Source organism: Sinohyriopsis cumingii, chromosome 16, assembly GCF_028554795.1.
Source record: "Sinohyriopsis cumingii isolate HCF-2022 chromosome 16, ASM2855479v2, whole genome shotgun sequence".
NCBI classification, from domain to species: Eukaryota; Metazoa; Mollusca; class Bivalvia; order Unionida; family Unionidae; genus Sinohyriopsis; species Sinohyriopsis cumingii.
In genome coordinates this window covers 22,918,425-22,943,494 of record NC_142976.1, presented here as the reverse complement: position 1 = coordinate 22,943,494, position 25,070 = coordinate 22,918,425, and the positions used below count along the sequence as shown (strand labels likewise).

The 25,070-nt window shown below is 35.1% G+C and overlaps 1 protein-coding gene and 1 long non-coding RNA gene across 7 annotated transcripts in view; one reads left to right on the top strand and one right to left on the bottom strand.

Annotated features, from left to right (window-relative positions):
• LOC149780069 (uncharacterized) overlaps positions 1-12,098 on the bottom strand; it is a 39,179-nt gene extending 27,081 nt beyond the window's left edge. The window contains exon 1 of the long non-coding RNA XR_016414997.1: positions 10,597-12,098. This is a non-coding gene — a long non-coding RNA (uncharacterized LOC149780069). The remainder of the gene's footprint in view (positions 1-10,596) is intronic.
• Positions 1-25,070, top strand: part of LOC149780068 (uncharacterized) — a 314,560-nt gene that overhangs the window by 100,622 nt on the left and 188,868 nt on the right. The window lies entirely within an intron of this gene.

Sequence of the window (25,070 nt, the reverse complement as noted above, 5' to 3'; positions counted from 1 at the left end):
GTGGCATATATGTTTGTCTGAAATTTTGACAGGATTGGACATAAACATCGTTAGTTTTCACCATATTTAATATTAGAAGCTGAATCTTCACTCAAAAGGAGCATATTTTCTAGCTCTTAGTCTAAACCTCTCTGCCATGGGAAACATAACACTGATCCGTATCGGGATTTGATTGGCTTGTAGACCCTATTTACTGCAGTAAATCACAAAGTTTGAGTCATAAAATTTTAGTGAATTGCTAATCATGGCAAATTAGGGACATTAGATTTTATTGAATTATCAATTGGCATTTTGGCTTTCAACAGAAATGGGCCCCTTGTTCTAAGAGTTTTTGTTTAAAGCTGGCTGCCTTACGAGACATGGTCTTGTGATTGTAACTACTATAAACATAAACTGCACAATATTTAAACTTGTAGATAAATAAATGAACTGCCTAGACTGGGCTTCTTGTTTTTGTGATCTTCGAATCGAGTGCAGCCACAGTATGTAGATCCGCTTCTCCTCTTGTGTACATGTGTAAATCATTTCTTTTACATTTTATTCATAATTTACAAGATTTTATTGTGTTTTGTTGAAGTTACCCTTTACTATGATGTCAAAGGATAAGAATGACAGTAAAACCCAACTTACATAAATATTGACTTACATAAGGGTTCAATAAACGTAACACTTACATATCTCTGGAACTCTGGAAGTTGTTTCTCTCTCTCTCTCTCTCTCTCTCTCTCTCTCTCTCTCTATATATATATATATATATATATATATATATATATATATATATATATATATATATATATATATACACATATACATATGCATATACATACATACATACATACATACATACATACATACATACATTCATTCATGTATGAGTTTGTTCCAACAGTGAACAACATGGACCCAGATGTGCTGTCACAAAATATGTTGTTTTTTCTTCTGATTATTTCTAACAAATTGCACAGACCCTAATCTGCTGGAGTATTATGTAATGGCAGATCTGGGTCTGTGCAGTTTGCATTTGGATCCAATGTGCAGCAAGTGTATATGGTTGTTGCATCATTGACTTTCTGTGTTATTTGTACACAACATGGTGATCATTCTTAGATGTACATATTAATCCAATCTTACTTCATAGATTTAGTTAGATTTATTTATTTTGTTTCACCTAAGATATTGGCATGTCGATGGCATGTGGGACAGGCTAGGGTATTTATTTTGATAACAGTACATTGCACATCAATACTCTAGTATTTCTTTTGAATTCCTGCATATACTTCTGTGTTTTGTTTTAAGTAGCTCATGTTGTAGACAGTCTTGCCAGCTGATGGATGAATAATGAGAAAATTTCCCAAAAATTACTTTGCCCAAATTTATGTGCTATTTTTTTCCATATCCTTCTCGATTTTCATTTAAATGCAGAATCCCTACCTATAGAACAAAAGACATTATTGCTAATCTTTGTAGTCATACAGTGCAGTGTACATCAAAGTATTAAAAGTTATTTTAAAAGTACCATATGTATTCACTTACGTGGTGAATCCAACTGCAAACTGCAAAGACCAAGATCTGCTGCATATAATGTGCTCTCAGAACTGGGTCTGTGCAGTTTCTTAGGAGTAGTCGCTAGAATAAACAGTACAGAGTCTAATCTGCAGGCACATTATGCTACTGCAGATCAGGATCTTTGTTTGCAATTTGATTCTACTTGTAAGTGAGTATATATGGTACACATGTAAATTGTCCTCTCCATATGCAGTATTGAGTGGTCTCTGATACGCAGTATTGAGTGGTCTCTAATATGCAGTATTGAGTGGTCTCTGATATGCAATATTGAGTGGTCTCTGATATGCAGTATTGTTTGGTCTCTAATATGCAGTATTGATTGGTCTCTGATATGCAGTATTGAGTGGTCTCCGATATGCTATATTGAGTGGTCTCTGATATGCAGTATTGATTGTTCTCTAATATGCAGTATTGAGTGGTCTCCGATATACAGTACTGAGTGGTCTCCGATATGCAATATTGAGTGGTCTCTGATATGCAGTATTGATTGTTCTCTAATATGCAGTATTGAGTGGTCTTTTAGCTAAATATCTTGTCTGTCACTGACCACAGTTACTTTTAAATACTTTTCAGACTTAAATTAACAGAATTTAATTTAAAGCATGGATCAGATTTGGGAAAATACGTTTGAATTTAGAAGTGATCTGATTTTAATGAAAATTTGAAATAAAAAGTTTGTTATTGTACAGGGTAAATAGGAAAACCATATACTGTCCTTTAGATGGAATGATCTAATTTTGGGGGATGATTTGGATGAGAAGATTTTACTTAAGTTGCAAATTGATGGTAATAAATAACTGTAGTTAGCAACTCCTCTGTCCAGTAATTCATGTGTTCTGGAGCAAGTTCTGGTTAGATCAGCATCTCCTGGAATTAACCTATCACTGTATGTCACTCAAACCAAAATGTGTGCTAATATATAAGGACAGCTGACCAATATTATCGCTGGCAAAGGTGTCACATGATATATTCAGGCACAGTGGCAGCTTTCAGTCCTAATGTAAATACTCATTTTGCATCATTTTTGTAAATGACATTTTTAGTAGCGCTTAAAAAGTAACATGACTAATTGACATGGGTTAAATTTCAGTATATAATACATTAATTTATAGTATATGCTATTGAAATGAGTGGCTGTGCATGCATGGTTATCTTTGCTCTGACCAAAAGGCAGTGGTCACAAGAAGAAAACAGTTTGAATATCAAGACAACAACCATTTTCATATCACTGGCTATGGGTCAGTTTACAGGGGTTGGACATTGCTTTGTCTAAATTAAGTACACATATTTGAATGTATGGAGAGGGTTGAATGTCACATTAGTGCAGAATATGTTTAGGTATCCCAAAAATGCATACAAAACAATGATAAAGGCAAAAAGGGTTAAATCTTTAAAATACAAAGTCTGATATTTTGTAATGTACTCTGCACTCATTTGAAAAGTTCAAAACCTCAGCTTAAATGCCATCACAGGATGCATCCCAGGGCATAATGTTGTCTTCCATACTACATTTTGGGAGGGCACATCAAGTCTGTTCTAAATATCTGAACCTGCAGGAATGCTGGCAGGCAGATTTGTATTGGCAGGAAATTTCATGGAGGAAGAAGCAGGTGTCAGGTCCTTTTACACAGAACATTTGACCAAATATAAACTATGTGAGCTTTGATATGCTAAGAAGAATGGTAATTGGGAGTATGTTTTTATACTACCCATCCCCACCATATTCTGTTTAAGGGGCATGTAGTATTGCCCATGGCCACCTACATCTTGGTGCCACATAATGTCCACCATGAATTTTGAATTTCATGTCTGCTCAGTAACTTATGACAGTCATGAAAGAAAGTTTTATATTAAGCTTTCAGTGAAGAATACCTTCAGCAAGTTTAATTCTCACCATTTTCTGACAGTTTTATTTTTGACCCCTTGTTAGACATGAACTTTATTGGAACATTAAAACATGCTTTATTCAGTTGCATTATGGGTATATTTCTGGTTTTTCAACAAAAGAAAATGAGTGAACAAGTTTAATTTTTTTGGTGTAGTGATTTATTTTTATTTTTGATTAACTATTCTGTTCATTAATATCTAGGTGCTTTTTGTTTATGGTCAATTGTTGTCTCAGGTGCCTACATAGAGGACTAGGAAATGCTGATGAGTGTACTGTACTGTTGTTGTTCATGGTGCTCTGTTTGCGGAGTCATGAAGATGCATAGTTACTACAGTATATACTTGCCTATAAGTCGAGTAAAACTTCAAACAACGAAGATCCTGATCTGCCATAGCATAATGTGCCTCACTGCAGATCAGGGTATGTGTTGTTTTTTCTACTGATTACTCCTAACAAACTACATAGATCCAGATCTGCCATCACATTATGCAAGGGCAGGTTTGGGTCTGTGCAGTTTGCAGCTGGACTCATCGTATAAGCAAATAATTATGGTAAATTATCTCATTGCTTTTCGCGGAGATTTTTTTGACTTCCTTAGAATATAGTTCTACAACTGTCCTGTTTTATGTAATACGGTAAAACCAGTCTTGAAAGATCACTGCATTGAGAAATCACCTGTCTTGAGAGACCATGTTTTCAAGGCACAGACTTATTTATTGACTGTATAGTGTTGGGACATGTTATGAGAGATCAACTGTCTTTAAAAGACATATTTTTGGGGAGAAGAGGTGGTCTGTCAAGACAGGTTTTACTGTTCAAGTAATCTCTCATGCCAGATGAAATCTGGTAAAAAGCCAAAGTACAGTGCTTGTATCTACCAATGTTGAGAATTGTATGGGATTAAAATTATATTTGCATGCTTGTTTCCTATCTCTTAAATTGGCTAAAATCATTTCCATTATATATACTTCATTATGATCGGGTCTACATTATTGATATTGAAATTATGTAATTCACAGAAATATCATTATACAGCAGTTGTTGAGTTTAATGATGTTTATTTGAGTATTGTCTTCTTTACCAGGAAGCACACCTCAAACCTTTTAGTGCAGCAAAATATTGATATAAAATCAGTTAGGGATTGAAATCTCATTGGATACTTACCAAGCTGAGAAAAAGAAGAACAAATCACACATAGTAACATTCCACTCCCATGGGATATTTAGTTCGTATCATAATTAGCTTGTCAATAACTGCAGAGTGCCTATAAACACTAAAAGACCAATCAAATTAATCTTGCACTGCACTAGTACTTGTCCCTAGAAAGTCTCACACATGAACCGTAACCTCATTATAAAGTGGTCTTTTTTTTTCATTCTTTGGTAAGAAAAAATGAAAGAAATGATGAAGACCTTTCTGCGTGGTTATTATTAGTGATTCTTTTATTTCTTTATCTCCAGTTTTACTATCTGATATCTTAATTAACTTTCAAAACAGATTTAATTATAACAAATTGTATGTCATCAATTCATTTGTGACATGTTACACTCAATAATATTTTGTCTTACACTGATTTTGTCTTTATCTATCTGTCTATCCAGTTTGGCTTGTTTAGTTTTGCAAAATGCAACTTTGATTCACTGACAAGGAGTGACCCCCTTAGATGGATCTCACCTGCAAAATACACCCCAAATGATACGAGGGTGAAAGAGAATTGGCTTTTTGTCGCCCTGAAAGGAAGGTTGACTTATCATATACGAGTCGACTTATATGCGAATATGTATGGTAACTTGAAAAATACTTTGATGCAATGAATAATTACGAATGACTTGTATAACGGAAAAAGGGAAGACTTGGAGCTAACTGTTCTACATTCAGATGCCTTCTGTGAGCAACTTATAATGCCAGGTTCTTTGTATGATAGTTAATGTTTAAGAACTGTAAATGGGGCATGTCTTTGTATGATAGTTACGTTTAAGAACTGTAAATGAAATTCTTTATGTCAGCAGAAAACTTTTCCCCCAAATTTGAAAGTCTCCAGTCTTGCACAAAATTTAGTTACACTGTTTTGAAGTCTTTATAAAAAGATTGTGCTCAGATTTGGAGAGAATGCTTAGAACTAGTATTGGTCTTTACTGTTAATAGTACATCTGCATCTGGCAAGATTGTTTCTATTACAATACATAGTTTTATAGATACTGGGTAGCCTTGCACACCTGCTTTCACTTTGCCACATGTCTTACAGTGTTTCCACTGTGAAATTATTCAAACTATGTAGTAAATTGTTGAAAATTTGCCAGGATTTTCAGATAAAGCATTTAGACTTTGATGAAGTATGTGTGTATCAATATTATTTGCCGTCAAGAATATTTGAAAAGGTAATAAAGAGCACACTTTGCATGAGTCTAATCTTGCTCAAAGATATTAATTTGAAGCATTATACATTTATTAAACTGCAGTTTACTTTTGAATTAGTTTCTCAAAGTCAGCTTTTATTTCTTATTAGATTTTCATTTTTGAATTCATATTTGGCAGCTCACATTATGTACCTATTATCACTAAAATTACAAAATATTTGAAATTTAAAAACTATTATTTAGCCATGGGCTAAATGTATACTCCCTCACTGTAACACTGTTTATCAGAATCATATGTACTTGCATAAAAGATGAATCCAACTACAAACTGTACAGACCCAGATGTGGCAGCACGTTATGCGATGGCAGATCTGGGTCTGTGCAGTTTGTTAGGAGTTGTCAGTAGAATAAACAACCTAGACCCTGATTGGCAGGAGCATTATTCTATGGCAGATCAGGATCATTGTTCTTTGCAGTTTGACTTGACTTATCCATGAGTATATAGATTAAATGTGTGCAGTATAATAGGTGTAGTCACCATATAATGAGGTACAGTATAAATTAGATTACCCGGTACTTGTACATACCTGTCATAAAAAGTACTGTCAAACTGAGGTACCATACTCTGAGGATCAGAGTAAAAGTAAAAGAAAATTAACATCAGATGACACATTTATGGAGTTAAAGCTCTATTTCCATTGGATGAAATGCAATTGCACATTTTGTCATTTTCCACTCAGAGCCCAGAGCTAATAGATGTATAAATAGCTCCTCTAATTGCTTAAATTTAGTTTCATGCTTTACGGCACAGCAGAACAAGTAGGTTATTTAGTGCTGAGGCAATTCAGGCAAATTGATTTACCCATGGTCACCACGCAGTAGCCATCATGGGATGATCTGATGGTAGGATTTGAACCTCCAACGTTTTGATCAGGAGTTCAACATGATATCCACTGCACCACCTCTGATCTCTGTTGGTTACCACTTCGGAATAAAGTGTGAGCAATTAAGAAAAAACTTGTTTTATGTTTCTCTGGGCCACAAATTTAAGCTTGGCTACTAGGTTAAAGTTTTTTTCTTTCTGGAAGCCTTGTAGTAGCGCCTATTCGAAGTAACTGCGCTATGGGGAATTAGTCACAATCAAGAGGGGTTTTCTTTTCTACATTTAATGGAACTCTGATACCTCTAGTTCTTCATGCTGGCTCCCTGCACTATGTTCGATGTGGCTTATAAACAATCCTAGCTGACTTCAGAGAGTGCATTCCCTGAAGACCTTTTCTAGAACTAAACTTCTAAACTGTGTTGGTGCAGACTGACCCTTTATCAGACTCTACTTTACATATCAAAATGCACAGAATCTAAATTATATAATCCAAAATAAAGCCATATATGTACTCTCCATACTCATTCTTTTCCCACTGATACTGTTGTTAGAATTTCCAAAAATATTATTTTGAGTAGGAAATTGTAAACTTTATCCTTGTGAGCAATTAATTCAAAATTAAATTATATCTACCCAACTCTATTTTTAAGTACTTTATACCTACTAAAAGAAATTCAAATTTCCCTTCAACTGGTCACTAATTTTAATGTTTAAGTATTAAGGCAAACTTGCTATAATTGATTTTAATTAGCTTTACAAACACATAATCCAACTGTCACACTGACTCCTTTGTTTGGGGGCCCCGAGTGACGAGTGGTCTAAAGCGCTCTCCATTACAGATCACTGCCATCTCGCCTCTGTCTGCGTGAGTTTGAGTCTCAGATTCGGCCAATGTAGGTATGTGAGAAAGCTTGCCAGTAGCTTCTCGTGGGTCGGTGGTTCTTTCTGGGGTTTTCCCGGGTTCTTCCTCCACCATTAATACTGGCCGCCATGTATAGCCTATCGTGTGCTGAAAAATGGCATTAAACCCTACAACAGCAATGACTCCTTTGTTTCAATTTCTCAGCGCTGTAACTTGACACCATTGCATTGGAGTAGCTGCTTATAACATTGTATTCACCCCAAAATCTCAGCCTCTAAATTGAACAGTGACTGTAGAAATTCCTTTATCATAGACTTACTATTATTAAATTTATGAAGAGCATTTAGAAAATTTATACCCAAATATATCTTCTCTTCTAAAACTTCATAAATACCATAGCACCTGAAATAACTAAATTTAACCCTGTTGTTGTTGTTGTAGTGTTTAACGCCATTTTTCAGCACATGATAGGCTATACATGGCAGCCAGTATTAATGGTGTAGGAAGAACCTGGGAAAACCCCGGAAAGAACCACCGACCCACGAGAAGAAATTTAACCCTGTAATAGCCTACTGAGATGATTTTGATATTTGCTGAACAGAGTTCAGTAAATAAGGCACATATCAATGGATGTTTTTCGTTTGCATCTGTAATCAGATGGTCGTAAGTGAATAGGGTCTGTTGCTGATATTTCAAACTGTCTCATGTTTACCCAGATATCAGTTTTTAAGAAGAGATATTATCGTCTTTAATTTCCCTCTTGTGCAGATAAATATTCACAATTGAAGTGTACTTTATTACACAACAGGCAGGACTGTTTTCAAGTGAAGGGGAGCAAAAATGTTAAGATGAAATCTTCTCCATACCAAACTATTGATCACTTGGTCAAAGTACAAGGGCAAAAGTTTCAATGACTCATTCCATAACATGTATTCCTTATTGAATTTTCTTCTTTTGCAAGAGGGTGATAAAAGTCTACATTGTTCTGTGGGTTGCTTGATATTATTAAGTGGCCATGAAGACCTCGTGCTAGTGCTCATAGTTTGAAGCTGCATGACAAGCTTGTTTAGTAGCAGAGTAATTGAATCTTTGGAGATCAATACAAGCTTTTGACTTTAGACTACAGGCAACCCATGCCTGTCTGTTCATTCAGTTGCAAGAGTCTCTATGACCCTAGACATCTATGACTCTAGACATACATATTACCACAGATTGATCTGTCTGGGAACTTCTACCTCTGACCCTTGGTTCCCCCCTTTGCAAGGAACATTCATGCCATAAATAAAAATATTATTCACCATTCAGTATGGACTTGCTGCTTGCACATTTGAGCTCTGTTAAGGTTCAGAGAGCTTAGCAAAATGCTATTTCTGTTTTAGCAGATACATAATTTAAGCATACATGTTGGAGCCAAAATGTTTATTGGGCATATTTTGTATGCCAGACAGCTGGGGGATTATCTTTGGATAACAGTATAATACTGAAAGGGCTTTCATTGTGGGGAGAGGTTTAAGGTATGTATTTTTGTCAAATGGGTGTTATTTATGTTGCTAGTGGCTTGATTGATAGCAGGTGCTTGCCTATTACAATGTAATGAACATCCTTTTTTGAAAGTCACTAATGATATGCAAATAGATTACCTGCTGTAAAGTTTGTGTTGAAGCAATCACACTCTGCATTAAGAGGTTAGTGTTAGGACTGATCCGCCTGATGTCAGGATAAAGTGACTGGGTGGGACATCATGCTACATGTCTGTGGCATGATGCCCCAGTGCTAGACATGACAATAAACTGCCACATTGCAGACATTGTAGTGATATGACTAAAATTGTTAAAGCGACATTAAAATCTAATCACACACACACACACACACACACACACACACACACACACACACACACACAGGAAGCTACTCAGATGAACAGGGAGGCACAGTGTAGTTAATGAGAGATATAGAATGTTTAGCAGTAAGAAAATCTGTAGATAAATCTTCTAATTATCATTCTTGAAGAAAGTACAAATTTGTCAAGGCTTTTTTTATTTTTTATTTGAATCTTAAAAAATAAATATATGAAAAATGAGGACACTTCTTGAAAAATGACTAAATTCAGTGGCAAACTTGAAGATATTGAGGAATTTCCTTTCCCAAATTCAATTAAAGCATATAAAGTGTGCGGACATTACTTCATTTGTAAAACATGCTAAACTCATGGAAGAGTTGCTCATATTTTGTTGCTTTGATCTACTAAGTCTTAATTTTTCTCTTAAATGAGAACAAAGATGAAAAACAATCCAAATTTGTGTAGATAATTTGCATGGGCTAAAATCCATTTAAGCCAAACATCTCAGACCAAGAAAATTGAAACAATCTTGATAGACTAAATGAACAGGCTTTAGATCAGGGGTCTCAAACACATGGCCCGTGGGCTACAACCGCCCACCAAGCTGTATCCTGTGGCCTACTAAATGATTGGTGTTACAAGGTGTCATGAGAGATAACAAAGATGGTGTGGCCCTTAGACCATCGAAAATGTCGTTATGCGGCCCTCAGGGTGGTATGAGTTTGAGACCCCTGCTTTAGGCAGTATCAGCTTGCACATGTCCTAAATGCATTTGAATGCCATCTGGTTTTTGGTTACATGTATTTAGAAAATTTGTGATCATTGAAGAGAGCAATAAAATATATATAAGAGTTGCCCAGCTGTATAACTGCAGTCAGCAGAATTAACATATTAAGTAGTTTGACACACATTAGGATCAGGGTTCTTCTTATTATTTATTAATATTTGGAAGGGACGGTGTGAGTTTACCTTTCACGTAAGTGTGGACATTTGTCAGAAAAGTTGGTAAATTCAACACTGAGGACCTGATGCTCCACTTTTGAACTGTTATGTTGCTGTCATTGTCAAAAGTAAATGTCATTGTATGGAAAATTTGGACAAATTACTCTATGGCGATCAAGGTAGTCTGTGGAAATAAAATGATGACAGTGCCACCTGTCCAAGGGAGTTAATTAACTTACTGAAAAGTGTTATACTTACCTAGCTAACTACCTGCATCTTTCTTCCTCCTATACTATCAGACCATTAGTTTGGTTCCATTTCAGTGCATTGGTTAAGTAGTTGGAGAATATGTATTGGAGAGCTTGATCACTTATGAACTTGTTAAGTTGTATAAAAGCAGATTCATCAGCAATCAATGATGATATTATGGAATCCAGGAGTACTGTTGGTGGAGACAGAAATCAGGCTAACAGATTTGTTCTTCATATAAAATATTCATGTTAATAAACAGATGTCTAGAGCCTTGTCTGCCTTAGTGCATATGCCCTTGATCAGAGTTCAGAAAATATAACTTGAACACTGTGCAATACCCATTTGGTGATAGATCCAAAGTATGAAAATGGGGAAATATCAGATTGCAGCTTTGAAGAAACACTCCATTTATCAGTGCAGGTTAGTGAAATATGAAATAATAACAATTGTATATATTCTGTTCAGTTTTGTAGATTTGACAAAAACTTTATTTTTCTCATCTTATGTTTCCTTTCATAGATTCAAGTGCAAGTTTTAAAATGAATTTGAAACACATTTTCTAGTTTACATTGATATCATCCCATGCATCCATTGCTACATGCAAGCGATGAAAGCTCAGGCCTGCCAACCTTTATAATTTAACCACAAATCTTACTAATATTACCTGTAAATTATGGACTTGGAGAATAAAGGCAAAAGCTACGAAAATGCAGTTTTTGCGGTACTTTATGGACTTACAGAACATGACAGAAACTATGCAAATGAAATTGTTGTGGTCAGATCCTGATTTTAGCTTGTCTGAGATTGTTGTGGTCAGATCCTGATTTTAGCTTGTCTGAGATTGTTGTGGTCAGATCCTGATTTTAGCTTGTCTGGGATTGTTGTGGTCAGATCCTGATTTTAGCTTGTCTGAGATTGTTCCGGATGCAGGTCTTCTTATTAGGTTGAGTTGAAGTTAGGGAATGAGTTAACTTTACAGGAGTACCTCAGATGCTATAATCTGTCCATGTTCTTCCATATAAAACACGTGCATGATCAAGCATTTGCTTATATATAGAAATGTCATCTAATATGTTGATGGCAAAAGGAACATCAGCCTCTTAAAGGGTTCAGACTGTCAGCTGTCCGGTGACGGTGACAGAAGTATAAAAAGGAATATTCAGATTATTGGGAAGAAAAAAAAAACTGGAAAGGTAACATTTATCTGGTTAAGACACAATATGTAGATTTGCATATTGTTTATAGTGTGTGATGTGAATACCTGGTACCATTTGGAATTTGAAATGAAAAACAAAATTACATCAACAAGTCCTAGCGAGAAGTCATTGACCTCCATGTTTCAACTTTCTCTTTTATTTGGGTGAAAGCTATGTCATCATTAAGAATGTAAAGATGTCGTCAATTGGCCAGTGCAGCAATGCCCATGAGTGTTTACATGAGAACCTATTTAAGTACTGCCTGTGTTTTGATCTCCAACTTGCACGTGTTGTTTACATTGTTTTGATGACTTAAAAATTTATCTGCATTGTATTATAATATAATTAGTCTTTTTTCTTTATCCAATCATGTAAAGGTGGAGGATTTAAAAATAAAATATAAAGGTATTCAAATCCTACCTACATAAGAGGTAGCGGACACAGTAGTGTATTAGGAAAATTTACAAATCTAACACTTTAAGTATACATATCATTAAAGTATCCCACAGTAATCAGTACTTTATCATACATTCACAAATGTGATTGATGACAGCAAGGAAGCAAACAAATGGTGCACTAGGTGCATGAGATGCTTTGTTTGAGCTTTTATAGCAACAAAATATTGGTGAATTGGCAGTCAGAGGATGAGTTGAAATTTCCATTTAACTTGCAAAGAAATCAGTTTTTTAAAACAGTGTCATCAGTTTAGTAATATAATTTTTTTAAGAACTGTTTTGACATTCTGGTTCTCCTAATAAAAGGCACTTTCTGAAGAAAAAAAGATAAGAATCTTGATTTATTATGATTCTGTAGTATTGACATTCACGTGCAAAAAATGGTGATGTAATAAACAATGTTTTTGTTCATATACATGTAATGTGTGTTAAAATGGCTTAGAGTAAGGTTTGAAATAGATATGTATTTAAAATAAAATTTAGCTTTATAGAAAGGAGGAAATTCACTGGAAAAAGAGCTGTTTATTGACAATTATTCCCAGTGTGATTATGAAACAAGTATTCACCCACTTCACCCAGCCCCTCCATCCTCACTTCTCACTGTCTACATCTACCCCATAATTTTTTTAGAGGTCTGTAAGTAACTCATACTCAGACCCCCATTGTGCATGAGCCATTGAGAGAGAGTGCACTGCAGAATTTCATCTCAACAACAGTATTTTATTTCTAATGAAGTCTGATGATGATGTTTTGTTTCTTCAGGTCTTGGAAGATGATAATGAAACTTTTGGTTTTTATTGCTAGCATCTATTTTCTATTCGGGCCTAACTCGATATATTTTGTTGTACGGATCTGATTTTCTTACACACTGTGATGCAACACAGCTAAAAGAAACACTGTTTTATGTACTTTTGTTATTTCTAGAGTTCAGAACCTGTGCCACTCATTCAATGTTTGTTTGATTTTGGGTGTTTTAAGCTTTGACACCTTTTGTATTATGTTTCCTAACTAGGGTGTTTAAACAAATGGAAAGATGCATTATGACCTAACAAATGCAGGGATAGATATGGGAATCTTATATCCAATGTCAACATTGTACACATCAAGTTAGCAACAAAAAATAAAATGCACGGATAAATATTTGCAATTTATGTCCAGTGTCCAACATGTCAAATTACCAAATTGTCAGTTGATATTTATTAGCTAATTTGCCTGACATGCTCGACAATATGGCAATGTTAGGATCTCAGATATAGTGAAAGCTATGTTAATATAGTGAAAGCTATGTTCATATAGTGAAAGCTATGTTAATATAGCGAAAGCTATGTTAAACATACGGAATAGGGCAAACTGGCTTTTACACACAAGTGATTGAATTGAGGTTTGCCTCTAAAACTTGCTCTTGATCAAATTCTGGGCACCACATGCCATTATTACCATATAATACTTGGTTATTAGTCTAAGTCCATCAAATTTCAAACAACAGAGATCTTATCTGCCATAGCATAATGTACTTGCAGATCAGGGTCTATGCTGTTTGTGATTTCACAGTTGCATCACTGTTGTAGATGTCAAAATTTTAGAAAAAGTCAACTGGGTACCTGAAGAACCTAATGATTGCTTACCCAGGTGTCCGATCAAAGGGAAATTATATTAAATGTGAACCTGAACTGCTTTATTGTAGGTTCATACACGCCACCCCCACCCCCCCAAAGTATAAGCATAATTATTACTAATACAAGTGGCAAAAAAGCACAGTCTGAATGTAAAAATAGTGATCTATATATTACATGCTATAATTTTAAAAAACCCCATGAAAAACGTACATTTATTTTTGCTACTTCCAGGATCTGCAGTTAATTTTTATTTCACAAATGGGTTAAATCCATGTGGATTAGAATACAAAACAAAATGATAAATTATTCATACACAACAGTAACTTTAATTAGTCTACATCACATGTTAAACTTTTGCTCAAAGGTTGTAAAGTCAAGTCCACAAATTCTGAATGCTGTATTATATTACTGTAGAATTCCTCTTTCAAAATTTGTAAAGCGCTATTGATTTGTCCTTTTCCTGATGCAGCGTGTTCTTCAGTTCAGCAAAATCCCTCTCCTAACACATTTTTTTCAGTCATAAACAGGACCATAAGTCACATCGATAAGGCCCATTTCATTTGATATTTGGCGCCTTTTTTTCTTCAATATAGACTGGTCCACTATATAAGTGTGTATCACACTTTAATTAATATGTGCCAGAAGGTTTCATATTCAAGATGTGTCATGTACAGTTACTATAAATAGAAAATAAGGAAACTGTTCGAGTACATAGCCAAATGGTCTCACACATCGATGATATGAAGATCGTTTGATGGAGGCCTATGATGGATCAATGTCACATGACATGAGCCTCGAACTGTACTCGTTATTTTGTGTCTCAATCGCTCCTGATGGTGTCAGCTATAATCTTTGATCTGAACTTGGAATTTGTTTTGTTTTAAACGTGAACTGAATAGGTACCCTATAGCTTATTTTATTACCCGGGTAATTATGAATGGGCCGGTACCCGAGTACTTGGATACCCATTGACACCCTTAATCAGTGTTGTTATAGTATTTGCTGTATTTCTTAAAAACTTTGAAGCAACAGAATAATGACTCAGGTGTTGGTCCTTTATCTATTCTTGGATTAAAAAGGTTAAGCTAATGATTAGATGCTGGATCATCTCAAACATGGTTAGATATTTTATAGTCTCGTTTATACATTTAGGGGCCCCGAGTGGCCGAGTTGTCTAAAGCGCTCTCCATTACGGATCGCTGCCATCTCACCTCTGTCTGCGTGAGTTCGAGTCTAGGATTCAGCCAATATGGGTATGTGAGAAAGCTTGCCAGTAGCTTCTCATGGGCCGGTGGTTCTTCCCGGGGTTTTCTTGGGTTCTTCCTCCACCATTAATACTGGCTGCCATGCATAGCCTATTGTGTGCTGAAATATGGCGTTAAACCCCACAACAACAACAACAACATCGTTTATACATTTTGACTGGGTTTTTTTCTTCCTCAGAGCACAGTGCATTTTGAACCTATGGATTTATGCAGACTGTTGTTTTGTTTTTACTTGCAATAATTACAACCACTCATTTGACAGAAATAAACAGTGTTTGAAAGATAAATTTGAATTTTCACACTGTAAATAAAGAATACATATGATAAACTTGCCATTATTTTTTTAGTCAAAATATTATGCAGTGCACACAGATAGAAAGTGTTAAATATGACAAATTTGCTAAAATAATCCAAATTCAGGCTTGAATTAGTTTTGCTGTTAATCATTTATGATGAATATGGAACATCTCCAGCAAATTTCCAAGCAATGTTGTTTTTAATTTGTACAGCAACAACAAGCAGTGATATATCAGTAACAACAGAAAACAACTGTCCTTGTACAAGCAAGAGTCGTACATTTTCACAAACAAGTCCTTACCTAATTATTATAAAAGTTTCAGTTAAATGTTTTTTCTCAAGCATTCTAGATAATGGTGTAATTTTGTGACAGGTAAGGTCAGTTTTATTGACCACGTTATGTGCTCATCATCAGGTTTACTGGTCAGACAGGGATAAGCATATTGTCGCCACTCAGTAGGAGAGTGGGATTAATTTGTGTGTATAATTTATCATTCCATGGGATCAAGAATTGATAATGGATTTTGTCTTTTTCATTTTTATCCTAGGATCAAACAGGGTCAAGATTTCTGTCTTGATGATCAACATTTGATTGTTTCGGCAGTACTGCTAAATTCACCTCCCTCTCCAAGTCAGATGAAAAAAATTAAATTGGGATCCCCAGGGTGTACACTAGGGCATGCAATTGTGGGATTTATGCTAATTTTAAAAATAAAACATAGTAGAAAAATGACTGTGTTCCAAATGTGCCCTACTTTGATTTAGTAAATAATCTAATGGTCGTCAATCTGCCAATTCTGATCTACTTTGGAATCGTGAGATTTTCATGATTCTACTAAATCTTGTTTCCGAGTGGTCTAAAACGCTTTCCGTTACGGATCACTGCCATCTCACCTGTCTGCGTGGGTTCGAGTCTAGGATTCAGCCAATGTAGGTATGTGAGAAAGCTTGCCAGTAGCTTCTCGTGGGTTGGTGGTTCTTCCCGGGGTTTTCCCAGGTTCTTCCTTCACAAATAATATTGGCTGCCATGCATAGCATATTGTGTGCTGAAAAATGACGTTAAACCCCACAGCAACAACAACAACAAATCTTGTTTGTTTATATGAGAAAGCATCACACCAAGTGTCTAGTAGAGTTAGTGTACCAGGATAGTATATTCGGTTATCCTCAGATAAATATGCTCTTTATGACTTCCTGGCACATAAAGCGATTGCTACATTAAATTTCCCTCCATGCAATGTACTATAATATAAACCAGTCTCGGTGTAAAGTTGTACACTTGAACATGGCAGGAGACAGTTTCAGTTCCCAAAGGAAAATTACATATTTTTTCAAGCCTTATCTTCATCCCAAACAATATAAAGTTTGAAATTCTTGAAATGAGTCCAGAATTTGTGTTGAAATATATAAAATGGATGATTGTAAAGCTACAGGGCTTGATATGATTGGACCAAGGCTACTAAAGGTAGCTGCACCCTCAGTTGTAGAGTGTATAGCTTTCATTTGGAATGAAAATATTAGGTCAAATAAATTTCCACAAACATGGAAAACTGCCAAAGTTATACCATTGCATAAAGCAGGAACAAAAGATGAGGTAAATAGCTACAGACCCATCTCTATCCTTCCTTGTCTCTCCAAATTACTAGAAAAACATGTAGATGATTTTTTTTCTCTCAACTATTTGAACACTTATTATCTTATGATAATCAGTCTGGCTTTTGCCAGAATCACTCCTGTGAAACTGCACTTGTATCTTTTATTGATATATGGCTGAAAGCATTAGATCAAGGAGAAATGGTAGGCACTGTTATGGTTGATTTTTGTAAAGCTTTTGATCTTTTAGACCATGACATTTGGCTTAAAAATCTAAAAATATATTAATGCAGTGAAACCTCCCTAAACTGGTTTACTTCTTACTTTAACCGATAGAGTGCAAAAAGTATCTTTAAATGGTCAACATTCTGAATGTAAAAATATTAATTGTGGAGTACCACAGGGCTCTATCCTTGGACCTCTCTTATTCATTCTGTTTATCAATGATTTACCTATTAAGATTGGAACATCAGTTTCTTCCACTGACTTCTGTGCAGATGATACTGAACTGTCTGAGATGGGTAAAACCAAAACGGTACTTGAAAATAACTTACAGGATGCTCTCAACAGACTTCAAGTATGGTGCAAGTAGAACAGTATGATCATAAATACAGAAAAAGCAAAAGCCCTACTAGTTACAAAACTACAAAAATGAGTAAGGCTAGATGGCGACAAACTCCAGGTTCTATTTGACAACGTGAGACTTAATATGACCTCTCAAGATAGAATTCTTGGTGTATTCATAGATAACAATCTTACTTGGTCTATTCATATTAAACATGTTTCAAAAAAGGTTCATTCTTATCTTTGGCTATTGAGGAAAATCAAAACATACATTCCTCTTCAGTATAGGGTCATCCTTTATAAAAGTTATATTCAGCCATATATGGACTACTGTAATGTAATTTGGGGTAATACCTCTAATTCAAACATAACAACACTTTTTAGACTCCAAAAGAGGGCTTGCCATTTAATTCCAGATCAATGTATAGAAAATTTTCAGGATGCAATGAATACTATAAAGGTTTTAACAATACATGAAAGAATATTTCTTAGAAAGGCCAAATTGATGTGTCCAGAAAAACCATTCCTGTCTATCTAAGCAATATCTTTCACCAAAGAGATGCTGATGGTACTCCAAGTTTAAGGTCCATAAAAAGTAAAAATTACATTATACCAAGGCCAAAGAAGGAATTGTTTAAAACATTTTTTCAATATACTGGTCCACTGATATGGAACAATATTCCAAGTAGCATAAGGCAGGCTCCTAGCAATTCTTCTTTAAATATGTCTTAAATGGATGAAATCTTTAGAAAATGAACAGTTCTAGTATAAAAAATACCTCCTACTTTTCTGTAATTTTGCATCATTTTCATAGTTGAATTTTTCAATGCAGGATGATATATTATGTTTTTTTATATGTTTATGTTTTCACAGATGCCTGTGCATGTTTTCCAGGCTTGATACTTTGAATTTTAAAATTACTTAATTATTTAGTGTCAAGCTAGATTCTTCACATCATGTTGTATATACTGTATATATTGTACATAACAGATAGAAGGCCTCAAGGTAGATTAATTCTGTTACTAATTTAGTTACCTTCACTAATTAAAGTCTTTATTATTATTATTATTATTATTATTATTATTATTATCTTAGGAGGTATCCAATGATAAACTCAACACATAAAATAGGCATGGAAGCACAGTCCAGTAATAAACACTGCACGTTAAATAGGCCAGCATTAAGAGGTTAGTGTTAGGACTGGTCAGCCTGGTGTCAGGATATTGTGACTGGGTGGGACATCATGCTACATGTCTGCAGCATGATGCCCCTGTGCAAGACATCACTATAAACTGTCACACTGCAGACATTGTAGCGCTATGACTGAAAAATTGTTAAAGCTATGTTAAAAATCCAAATCACACACACACACACTAAATAGGCATGGAAGCACAGTTCAGTAATAAACTCGACACATTCAATTGGCATGGAAGCAAAGTCCAGTAATAAACTCGACACATTAAAATGGCATGGAAGCACAGTTTGGTAATAAACTCAACACATTAAATAGGCATGGAAGCACAGTCCGGTACTAAACTCAACACATTAAATTGGCATGGAAGCACAGTTCAGTAATAAACTCGACACATTAAAATGGCATGGAAGCACAGTTTGGTAATAAACTCAACACATTAAATAGGCATGGAAGCACAGTCCGGTACTAAACTCAACACATTAAATTGGCATGGAAGCACAGTTCAGTAATAAACTCGACACATTAAAATGGCATGGAAGCACAGTTTGGTAATAAACTCAACACATTAAATAGGCATGGAAGCACAGTCCGGTACTAAACTCGACACATTAAAATGGCATGGAAGCACAGTTTGGTAATAAACTCAACACATTAAATTGGCATGGAAGCACAGTCCGGTACTAAACTCAACACATTAAATAGGCATGGAAGCACAGTCCGGTACTAAACTCAACACATTAAAATGGCATGGAAGCACAGTTTGGTAATAAACTCAACACATTAAAATGGCATGGAAGCACAGTTCGGTAATAAACTCAACACATTAAATTGTCATGGAAGCACAGTCCGGTACTAAACTCAACACATTAAATTGTCATGGAAGCACAGTTTGGTAATAAACTCAACACATTAAATTGGCATGGAAGCACAGTTCAGTAATAAACTCGACACATTAAATAGGCATGGAAGCACAGTTCAGTAATAAACTCAACACATTAAAATGGCATGGAAGCACAGTTTGGTAATAAATTCAACACATTAAAATGGCATGGAAGCACAGTTCGGTAATAAACTCAACACATTAAATTGTCATGGAAGCACAGTCCGGTACTAAACTCAACACATTAAATTGTCATCGAAGCACAGTTTGGTAATAAACTCAACACATTAAATTGGCATGGAAGCACAGTTCAGTAATAAACTCGACACATTAAATAGGCATGGAAGCACAGTTCAGTAATAAACTCAACACATTAAAATGGCATGGAAGCACAGTTTGGTAATAAACTCAACACATTAAAATGGCATGGAAGCACAGTTCGGTAATAAACTCAACACATTAAATTGTCATGGAAGCACAGTCCGGTACTAAACTCAACACATTAAATTGGCATGGAAGCACAGTTCAGTAATAAACTCGACACCTTAAATAGGCATGGAAGCACAGTTCAGTAATAAACTCGACACATTCAATTGGCATGGAAGCAAAGTCCGGTAATAAACTCGACACATTAAATTGGCATGGAAGCACAGTCCAGTGATGAACTCGATACATCAAATAGGTATGAAGGCACATTCCAGTGATGAACTCGACAGATTAAATAGGTATGGAGACACAGTCCACTGTGATGAACTCAACACATCAAATAGGTATGGAGGCACAGTCCATTGATGAACTCAAAACATCAAATAGGTATGGAGGCACAGTCTGGTGATGAACTCGACACATCAAATAGGTATGGAGGCAAGCTGAGGTAATCAGACTTGAACCCTACTGAAAATGACCATGTAAATTGTCATTGATGACCCTCTTAAATTTTAATGACAGTGAACACAGAAAAGAAAATGAAAACAGCACAAATGGAGGCTCTGATTTGCAAGATAAAAGGACAAATTTTATTGATCATAATTATTTACCTTAGATCAAAAGGGGAAAGAAACTAAACATCCTGACTGGGAAGAGAATCCCCCACTTAAATTGATAGGTCCACCAGAATGTAGCACATAGTTCTTTTAGGTTTTAACAGACAAACAGTACATTATTGACATGCACTAGGAGACTTGTCTTTTATTCCCAAATTTCATCTGACCATGACACGTTGGCAGGAAAAGCTTAGAACATCTTCTTCCTGTTATGGTGCTCTTTAGTAATTAGGTCAGATTCATAAGCTACTGGACTGAGAGGAAATCAGTAGAAACCCATAAATGTCCATATGTCATTAACAACTAAATTATGAATTTCAACATGCAATTTTACTGACAGTTTTAAGTTGTTGATAGACCATGATACAGGCTTAGGTCCCCCCACCCCCACCCCAGTAAAGCAGCAATAACTTAGTATTCATTCATTTTTTGGGTAAGGCATATATTCCTTGTAACAGGGTTCCCATGCTACTGAGGAAAAGTTGGGAGAAATGATAAACAAAATTCTGACCATGAAAAGTCCTTGAATTTTGCAAATATTGACGAAAGTCGGGAAAACCCAAGAATTTTCTGCCACAAGTTGATGCCCGAAACAATTACATAATTGAATCATAACTGAGCTGATCGGGAGTTAAATTTATTGAGTTCTAACCAAAATATTAGGTGGTTGCAGTATGGATCATTTGGGTGCTTGCCAAAAATATTTTTGTTGAGACAATCCAAATGCTCATTGGATTAGATTCATCTAGTAGACACAGACAGTTTGATATCCGTATCTTTTTTATATGGAAGGTATGAAAACCAGTCTAGCATCACAAGAGGAGAACATGGTGGTGTTAAAGCATAGCCGCTTAGTGGATGGGCTAGCAAACTTAAACGTTGTTAAATCGAATTTCACCTGAATATGAAAATTATTTATTTTCTCAGAAACTGCAAGTATTAAAATCTCTATGTCTTTAATCTGCTGAAAGATGATAAAGCTAATGCATTAATGAAATTTGAGCTGGTACTAGCAGTTTCGATTTCTAATCGCACGAGCCCACATAATTTCACAACCGTCATTTTCAAATATTATAGAAAATATTTTTTAAATGAAAGTCATATACTGGTTGTAATTAAAATACAAACACGAAAGAGCACAAAATTCTCTATATCTATTTTTATTCCGAGACCTACCTCCGGAGTTTTGTTGTATCAAATGACTACCACGATGACAAGTGCTCTATTAACACAAATGGCAAGTACCAGGTCAGGTTTCATCTATGCGAAGTTTTATCTAGTCTGTCAGTGTATTAAAGAATAACGAATATAATACTTGCCATTTTTGAGAAAATAAATAATTTTCCTATCGATTTCATGCAGGTATAAGTTGATATAACATAGTTTAAATTTGCTAGGCCCACTGGTAATTTATCTTATGGTGGCGGCAGTTTCCAAATTTTTTATATGTAATTGCTCTGAACCCACACCCCATCCTAAATGCCCAAATGTGAAAAATGGGGTTGGAATTTCCGGAGGAAATCCGGATTATAAAAATGCCAAATCTCTGAGCTGAACCTGGATCGAAACTGTTACACAGTGACATGTAGCTTGAAACATTGGTTTCAGATCTTAAATAAAATGCAGGAGAAATGAGAAATTATCGTCCCTTTTATTATATATTAAGAAACGATAAGAGCCCTTGTATCAATGCAGGTTTTGGGACTGGTTTTTTGAACTACAAGAAGTCAAGTTGATTTTACAGAAAATTCAGTCCTTGTTTATCCAACAATATATAATTTTGAAGGCCTTTTGTCAAAATTCAAATCAACCCTTTTGTAAATGTCTTTAAATGATGGAATTTTTAACCAGATCATCTTAAGGAGTTTAGGTTGTTTGAAAACTATTGTTTGTTATTTTATTGGCACACATAAATTCAGGGTTCAACCTTTTTTATTACAAGATAAGTGTCTATTACTTTGCATTGATTGTTTTTCTTCATGCTGTGATAGGAAATGTTTACTTTGTATAACATGCACATATATTGTTCTAGAATTCTTTATAATTAAAGGTTTAAAAGGAAACAAAATAATTTATGCTCATTATGTTGTTTCCACTTTGCAACATAATGCAGGTCAGTAAAGTAAAGTTAGGACTTGTATTCTGTACATTGAAATGGCTTTAAATGCCAATTTATAGGAATATAGTCAGATTTGTTTCGTGTGACTCATTTTGTGGTTTTGTACATGATCATCTTTCTGACATATATATTTTGGAGAGTCTTGAAAGAGAAACATCTTCAGATTTGGAAAATGCATGTTTTATGATCCAAAATGTTCTTTAATTCCATTCATTAATGTTAACCTTGAAAAAATTAATTTCGTCCTGGAAAAACCCTGGAAAGAACTTGTAAAAATAATAATAAAAAACAGAAAGTCGAAACAACTGGAGACTAACAACAAAATGTGCCCACACAATATTTCAAATATGTGAAAAAATTCCTGCATATATTTTTTTACAATTGAATTTTTTTTATTTCTTTTTACCCCAGTTAGATTTTTTTAAAAGGCTTTAAAGGAATATTTTGAGTAAATTGATGTCAAAACAGTTTGGTAGACTTTTTACATTGCTTCGTTTTAGTGAATCTTTAATTGCAGTATATTTGGTTAATAAAAATTAGCAAATTAGCAGTAGTTAAAATATATTCTTAGAGGAAACAGTTTTGCACATTGCAACAAAAGTGAAGCATGTTTACTTTCATCCAGTGTAAGAGGCTTATGAAATACAAAATGTGTTGTATTGCTGCAGACAGTGAAGGCCGTTGAAGTAAAAAATTGTTGACAATACGAAAATGACATTTCTTCAAAACCAACATCCAAGGGTGCATTAAGTAACACAACATCAGACTTGTAAAATGGTAGTTACTAATAATAAACATAGCATAAAATATAAGTGGAAATAATTTAATTTGCAAATTTTGCAGAATTGCATTTGTTAATATTTTTTAATTAATCCTATTCTTATGCCAAGATATGGTTTGTAATTTATATGAATTTATGGATCATTTTCAAAACATTCTCAGTTTTTGTTGTGTGTATGCAGGCATCCATCTATCCATCCATACATACATACATCCATACATCCATTCATACATACATGCATACATACACACATAGATACATATGCACGCATGCACGCACACACAAACACACGCGCGTGCGCGCACACACACACACACACACACACACACATACACACACACACACACACACACATCCATTCATACATGGATGCATACATGCTGGTTGAATGAATTCCTTTCAGATTGTTGGCCATAATCATAATATGCGTTTATCATCACAAGTTGTATGTATTGCCCTATAAATGGTTGCACCAAGTTTCATATGATATACACCCTGATTTGCATGGGCATTACATGCTTGCAGATCAAGGTCTTAACATTCTGGAGCTAGGCCTGCATTTGATATAGATAAATATGGTATTGTTAGCTGTCTGAGTAGGTGTACTTACAGTCTAAGGTGCATTCAGTACAGTATTACCACTTGCTCCATATTAAGGAGGGGGGGTGCAGGACTGGTATGGAAATTTGTCGTGCCCAACAGGAACTATTTAACTTGACAAACTTGATTGTATGGAATGCACAGCTTATTGAATAATCACCCAGCAGGTCCAGACTACGGTAAACAAATGTTGCAGAGTTGTGTTGACTTTGTGCAATGAAAGAATATGCTGTATGCGTTTTTGTGGCTTCCTGTGGTCCAGATGTCTGCTTGAAGTCTGCCAGGTGCAGTTCATCCTTATACAACCTAAAAGAGGGATAAATTTGTATATTTCAATGGAGCAGTTGTGTAACTTTTCTATTTGGATTTCCTGTTTACCAGACACTATTAATATATGCATCTGTGTTCATCACTCACTTCTCAAAATTAATAAAAGTATACATGGTATACAAATTTATATCACCAACAAAACAGGAAAAAAAATGACATTAAGTAAATAATAATGTGCTGGCTGAAAGCCAGGACAAACATGGCAAAGTAATGGTATTACTGTCTATTTAGGGATGGGAAAAGAAAGGTTGCTCTGGTAACTGGACCTACCCTTGGTTGAAAGTCTAACCCTATGCAGTTTTATCGAAAAAATAATCAATACCAGCCATGCTTAGTTTTCCACCTCAGAACCATTAGTATTAATTTGGAAATTGTGACTAGTTCCCAGAGTACACTAGCAGTTCCTTTCCTACTTCTTTATTGTTCACACAGTTAACGGAACAACACAATTTTAGTTGTACTTTAGTAAAAGTCATATGGTCATGTAGGCATCAAACACTGACAATTTCAGTCAAGTCATTTTTAGGATTTAATTCTACATTCCTT